Source organism: Hibiscus syriacus, unplaced genomic scaffold (genome assembly GCF_006381635.1).
Source record: "Hibiscus syriacus cultivar Baekdansim isolate YM2019G1 unplaced genomic scaffold, ASM638163v2 tig00002237_pilon, whole genome shotgun sequence".
Classification (NCBI taxonomy): domain Eukaryota; kingdom Viridiplantae; phylum Streptophyta; class Magnoliopsida; order Malvales; family Malvaceae; genus Hibiscus; species Hibiscus syriacus.
In genome coordinates this window covers 1,624,860-1,632,547 of record NW_024061918.1, presented here as the reverse complement: position 1 = coordinate 1,632,547, position 7,688 = coordinate 1,624,860, and the positions used below count along the sequence as shown (strand labels likewise).

Genomic DNA, 7,688 nt, shown 5'->3' with positions numbered 1-7,688 from the left:
TTACGTAGTACCGAAAGGACGGTTCAAGGGTGCTAATCCTTTCTTGATCGTAACCGACTCCCGAACCCGACACATTTTCGGAAAGACGCAGATCAGGTAAGAAATAGGGTATCCGATCAACCCATTTGTTTTAAATAAATGATCGGTGGCGACTCCAATCCACATTTTTAAAGTCGAAGCTCAATTCCGAGACAACCGAAAGACGGCGGCGACAATAATATTAATAGATTTTACCTATAATTAAAAAAATAAAATAAAATAAAATTTGATGTAACATATGTCAGACATTTGTATATTTTCGAGGTAGCATACGTCATTCGTAATGAAGATATCAATTTATTTTCTTCCTGTGACTAGGGTACAACTTTTTACAGCCCTAGAATCAAGGCATGGATTGAAGATGTTGACTCGATGTATTCATGCTCGATGACTCTATCAGCGAAAAGTCCGGTGGGATTAAGTCTATGAAGAAGAACAAAGAAGCAACCATCACTAACATATGAAAGCTAATAGTAAACCAAGGGTTCCACGTCCCAAGCATCCAATGAGATGATGCCTTGAAACCTTGAGAAATCATGGTATTGTACAAGGTAAAATTAACATGTTTTCGGACAGGATTGGTCTGCGAATGTCTATTTGCAAACCCTTTTTTGAGGTTATTTATTTATTATTGCAACCTTTGATTCAGCTAACCAAGTACTTAACCCATGCTTTGCACGACAATATCATTGCTCAACATCAAGGTCCCATGCTTTGCCCGACAGATCATTGCTCAACAAGGTCCCATGCTTTTAATCCTCCTTTTCTACCCCATCAAAAACTCCTTTATATATATAATTTGGTTTTACACCAATATAGAGGTTGACAAAATATATGTTAAATACGATTGTGATAATAAAATAGAGGATAATACAAACAGAGAAATTGCTGAATCCAGGTACAAACAGTGTGTTTGGAATAGATGATTCTATAAACTTTAAACAAGCAGATACCCACTCTTCCTCATCATTCAATTCTCTTCTTTTCGTGTGGGAGTCTTTACTTTACTGTTATTTCACTTTTAGATTAGGGTAAAATACTGAATTATATAATAAAATAAGTTTGTGATTCTCCATGTTTTTTTTTCTTTTTATTTCTTATCGGATATCATTTTAAATTGATGTACAAAATACTAATTCTATTTAAAAGTAAATAAGTATATTTTAATTCGAAAAGTGAAATTCTCACTCTCCCCCTGCGGTCAGTGTTGTATCTAGGCCTGGGCAGGTGCCAGAATTGTTATAATGTATTATAGGTGCTAATTATTTAAAATATTTATTATTATGATTTTAATTTTTTTAATATTTATTATTAGGGACCTATTTTTATAATTAATTTTTTTAATATTTGTATAAGTGTCTAATTTTTTTGTCAATATTTTTTTTTAACATTTGTTATTAAAGGTTCTATTTTTCAATACTTATTATCAGGAGTCAAATTTTTTAATATTTGTTATTAGGGGCACACTTTTAAAATTCAATTTTTTTCTAATATTTATATGTTGTTATGAATCTAATTTTTTTAGTACTTTTTATTGGAAGTTTAAATTTTTTAATATTTATTATTATGACCATACTCTTGAAATTTATTTTTTTAATATTTGTTATTAGAGATTATTTTTTCCAATACTTACTAGTATGAAGCTACCCTTAAAAATTATTTTTTTAACACTTATTATTATGAATAATTACTTAAATAAAGGTATATAACTGCAACAATGATTGTTATGCAGTTGTAACGATATCGTCCAAAACTGCGATATCAACAATCGTTATGTCCACAATAGTATATGTTATTAAAAATCCATAACCACAATACTTGCAACCACAATATCATTTGTTATGTTCACAATAATGATAAACACAACGCAATCGAAGACACAAATATAAATTATAATTTAAACATCTGACTAGGGCCTAATTTTTTAGTTCGTCCAGGACCACCAAAATTTAAAAAAAAAAACAGACATGCTTGCAGTTTAGTTAAGTCAGACAAATATGGGCAAGATACAACATTAATAAACATGGATATGATCAGTGGCGGAGTATCATATATTTGAGAGTGGACACGTGCATATTTTGAAATTTAAGTTTTATTCGATTAATTCCTTATTTTACTAATGGTGTTATCTTGATATTTTATTTGTGTCTACCCTGAAATTTTAATTGGCCATCCATTTAAAATTTTGTATGCTAATCTATGTGTACCTTAAAAATAGTTTTGAATTTACCACTTAATCAATTAAATCAGGTCATGGAAGACAAGTAACTGACGAGCCTCCAAAAGCTGAGACCAAACCCCTTTCATTACACTAGCTTAGATTTTCACACAGCCAGAAAAAAACCAAACTTGACCTTTTCACCTAACAAATTTAAATATCCAACCCCCTTTTTTTGTTATATTTTTTGCCATGCAGGAAAGTAAAATGAACAATTTCAATGATTAACAGCTTTTTTATCCTTAAATTTTTTAAAAATTCTCATTTTAATCTTTAAATTCTCCCTGCTTCTTTTAACCTTTGAATTTTTAAATTTTATATTACATTTTTTTGCATAAAAAATAAACTAATTGGCATAAATAAATAAATGATGTTAACATAATAGTTCTGTCACTTTTTCTTTCTATTTTGACCCATTTGATAAATAAATTAAAATAAAATTTTGATGATAAAAAATAATAAAAATAAATCAAAATGATAAAAATTAAAGTAAATTAAACATTATTCCATTTTTTTTTATTAAAGTCACCTTTTAACAGTGACGAAACTATATAGTGGTTGGAAAGAGTATCCCAATTTTTTAGTATAATGACATTTTAGGTGTAAAATATGAATCAAACAAGACATTTGTCCCTCCCAATTTTTAAACGTAAATACTTAATAGATTTTTGTCTTTTTGATATAAAATAATTTTATTCTCATCTTAGTTGTGTCCTTTCCTCTCACATCTTGTACCTTTAGTAACTTTTGGTTATGAATATAAAAATATAATTAAAATATTATATAAAACAACATAAATAAAAGTGTTTATCGGAAAGAAATCAAAGTTGAGCCCCAAAATAGAAGCATGAGTGGGAGTGTGTAATTGATGGAGCATGCAATACATTTGGTTGGATGAGTGCATAGGCATGCAGCGCACATAACCAAGTGCATGAAAACCCCACACATTAAACATAATTAGAGAAGAAGCAAAGTGAAAGTGGGCAAGCTTTTTAGCTTCATGGGTAGCTGACACCAACAAGATTAATTACAGGGAAGTGGGAAATGATTCTCATTAATAAACCAAAAGCCATACAAATTCAAACCAACACATAATTTGTAAGATAAGAAGAGGGAATTAAAAAATTGTTTTGTGCCATTCTTGGAAGTTTTCAAGAGCTTCGGAAAATGGTGAAAGAATATTGACGCGGTCGAGAAAGTTTTTTCTTACAATGTTGATCTTATGTCGGATCGTTTCCATTACGGAATAAGAAGACAACTCCACCGGTGAACAACAATGGATTCTTCTTGTCGTAGAATCTCTTCGATCATTCATTTCTTTGTAACCTTCCTTCTTGTTTCTTCTTCGATTTGTCCTGTCTTCTCATCCGAACCCCACAATCTCCGTGCGACAAATCAAACTTTCCGACCACAAAAAGAGTGAAAATCATAAGGCGACGTCTCAACCAGATCAACAAACCAGCAGTAAAGACAATTCGGGCAGTTTAATCTAATTTTTGCCCTCGACCTTCTTAATCCTTTATCAGACAAGTTCTTTTTGTTTATCCTCTTTTGACGTTGTCTGTTTCTGGTTTGCTGTTGCAGAGTCCATATGGTGATATTATTGATTGCGTTTTGTTGCATTATCAGCCTGCCTTCGATCATCCTCAACTCAAAGGACAACAACAACCCTCGGTAATCATTTATTATTTCTTGAAAAACCCACAAATAGAATAAACACGACACGACCGGCCGGACACATGTTATGGTTGAAATTTAACTGTTATTGTGATGGTCTGCAGGATCCACCGGAGAGGCCTAGGGCTTATGAAGCAGAAGGGACGATGAATATGGGGACGGAAGAAGAGCACGTTCAGCTATGGAGGATGTCGGGTGAAACGTGTCCGGAAGGGACGATTCCGATGAGAATGACAAGGGAAGAAGACATGTTGAGGGCTAGTTCTGTAAGAAGGTTTGGAACTAAACCCAGAAGAGGTATTAGAAGAGATTCAACCAGCAATGGCCATGAGGTAGGTCATTGATATTGCCTTTGCAACTGTACTTTACTAAACGATTTTTTTTTTTTGATTCGGAATGGGAATAATAAAGGGTAGGGTCACACAGCATGCAGTTGGATACGTGAAGGGAGAAGAATATTATGGAGCCAAGGGCGGCATAAATGTGTGGGCACCTCGCGTCTTTAACCAGTATGAGTTCAGCTTATCGCAGCTCTGGCTCATCTCTGGTTCGTTTTCTCACGATCTCAACACCATCGAAGCCGGTTGGCAGGTAACTCTTCTTTTTGCATTTTCAATTCAACAACATAAGCTGCTTTTTTATTCATTTTAATTTAATTTTATGCAGGTGAGTCCAGAACTATACGGGGACAATTATCCTAGATTCTTCACTTATTGGACCGTATGTATATTGTATAGTATAATAAAATCATTTGGAAACAGTTTAATTACTCCTCTTTGCTTTTCTAATGATGATGGATATATTTTCGCAGAACGACGCATGTGAAACAACTGGGTGTTATAATTTGCTGTGCTCGGGATTTGTTCAAACGAACAACAGAATTGCAATTGGAGCAGCAATCTCCCCAGTCTCATCTTACCATGGAAGACAGTTTGATATCACCCTCTTGATTTGGAAGGTAAATTACGTTCGAGATCCCATTAAGTGGTCTTGAAAGGTAATTGTTTCTCGTGTCGATAGGTTAAGAAAAATTCTAAACATATACTGCGATACAATCGAACTTTCGATCTCAACCTCGAAACTCATCAGGTTTTTGTTTGGTGTAGGATCCGAAGCATGAACATTGGTCGTTGGAATTCGGATGGGGGGTGCTGGTGGGATACTGGCCATCGTTTTTGTTCAGTCTCTTGAGGGATCATGCAACCATGGTTCAATTCGGCGGGGAGATTGTGAACGCAAGGGGCGGAGGTTTCCACACCTCCACGGCGATGGGAAGCGGTCATTTTTCGGGCGAAGGTTTCGAAAAGGCTTCTTATTTTCGAAATTTACGAGTGGTCGATTGGGATAACAACTTAATCCCATTGACCAATCTTCGGCTGCTAGCTGATCATCCCAATTGCTATGATATCCGAGGTGGGATTAATAGAGTTGGGGGCATTACTTTTACTATGGAGGACCCGGAAGAAATGTTAGATGTCCATAATGAAAACCAAGTTATATCGTTAAATCAAGCGATCCTAACGGTTAACCAGATAGTTGTTATCTCTAAAAATTTTAGATTTGAATATATCATTAAATAATTAGGATACTATTATTATTTCTTTAGTAGTATATAGTTTTTCTTTAAATTTGTTGGGTTTCATATAGAGAGAATTCATCAGTAAGTTTGGGATTTTGGGGTATTCTTATAATAATTATTTTCCTTGCAATTTTATTTTATTTTTATCATTTCCTTAATTCTCTGTATATATGATAAGTAATTATAAAATGGCATTTTGTTTTAACAATACAAGTAATTTGTAAAACTCGAATTCTATGCTTGTAGTTGCACTAAATTAAAACTTAGACATCACATTTTAGATTTTATCACTCTAAATTAAAACTTTACTAAACCCAATGGACCATTAACATTCTAAGGAAACCTCTGTATTGTTTGTTGGTCCAAACATGAAGCTTGATAGAAACTTATCGATAAACAAAGAAATCGAACAAATTAAAAAAAATCATAATTAAACATTTGATAGTTTATAAATTTGGCGAATAGTTTTATGACAATCAAAGGACCTAGGGAGCCTTTCATTTTGAGTTTGTATATACTAAGTTGCAAACTTTCAAGTATTAAATTCAGATTAATTTAGTTAAAATTATATATAAATAATTGTATATTTAATTATCATCTAAATATCAGAACGTATGAATCTACGGTTACGAGATAAAACATAAACCAAGAATTTATACGATTCATGAAGTGGTTCGTATGTGGTGCGACCACAAGCACCAACTGGATAGGTTTCAAGTTTCAACTACTCAAGAATTTTCCAGAAACTTTTAGACAACAACGACAAACTGCTGATCCCACTACTTGAGACGGAGAGGATAGTAAATGTGATCATACAGATCGTGAGTTATTCGAGATCGATTCAGTCAAAGTTTGATAAGTATTCGACTCGAGTTCTTACGAGCCGAAATGAGCTACTTGATACTCGATTTGAAAAACTGGTGAACAGCTCGAAAAAATAATATATTAAGATTTTATTTTTTAAATAAATTATTAATAATATTAACATTTATGTGTTTATTTTTTTTTTTAAAATATAGTATAAGATTTTCATGTATTTAAAGTTTAAATTAGAGTTTGAGTTTGAGGTTTCAATCTAATTAGGTGTAAGATTTTTTTTATTTAGAATTTTTTCGAGTTTAGTTCTTGGTATCAAAATCGAGTCTGACAGAAATTAATGAAAGAAGCTACAAACAAACTAGCTATGGTGAACTGGAAGTGCAAGAGAGAAGAAGAGAAGAAGGTACGAAGCAGTGATATTTCAGAAAGTAAAGTAGCAAGATACAATGATTCTGGAAAATAACAAAATACTCATTCTAATTCTAAATAGTGGACATGCCCACTATATATACAGACAAGTCTATCTAATTAGCCCAACTGACTAGAAATCTGTTACAACAGATTTAACAAAAAATAGTTACAAAAACGGCTATAAACTGATATATGATATACTAATATTCTCCTGGTTTTCTTATGATCTGAAATGCCACTTCAACATTTTCCTGGTTTCTTCAGACTTGCTTCTCATGACTGATGTTGTTAATTTCTGCCCAAGACTTAACACCAAGACGTGAGCGCATATCACTAAACACTGCAGGTGACAACGGCTTGGTGAGTATGTCAGCAACCTGTTCTGCAGAAGGAACAAAGTTTACACTAAGTTGTTCAGCCAATACTCTTTCCCTCACAAAGTGTATATCAATTTCCACATGCTTTATTCGAGCATGGTGTGTAGGATTTGCTGCCATAGAAATTGCAGAGGTGTTATCACACCATACAACTGGCTTTCCAGTTATACTAATGCCAATTTTCATCAAGTAATTGTTCAATCCAAATCAATTCAGAAACATAATTAGCAAGGCTTCTAGACTCTGCCTCTGAAGTGGACCTAGAAACAACGCTTTGTTTCTTAGAACACCATGCAATTGGATTACCTCCAAGATATACACAGTAGCCTGTTGTGGATCTTCTGTCTTCCACCGAGGCTTCCCAGTCTGCATCAGTGTAGCAGACTAAACTGAAACTACCAGTTTGTGAGAAAAATAACCCATGCTCAAGTGTCCCACTGAGGTATCTCAATATACGTTTCACTACCCTCCGGTGAGTATCACACGGACTGTTCATGTACTGACTAACCTTGTTAACATCATAGGCTATATCAGGTCTTGTTAAACATAGATATTGCAAACCTCCCAC

General features: G+C 33.5%; 1 pseudogene; it reads left to right on the top strand.

Annotated features, from left to right (window-relative positions):
- The first annotated feature begins 3,840 nt into the window (after window positions 1-3,840).
- LOC120139118 lies at window positions 3,841-5,417 on the top strand (annotated as a pseudogene).
- The last annotated feature ends 2,271 nt before the right edge of the window (window positions 5,418-7,688 follow it).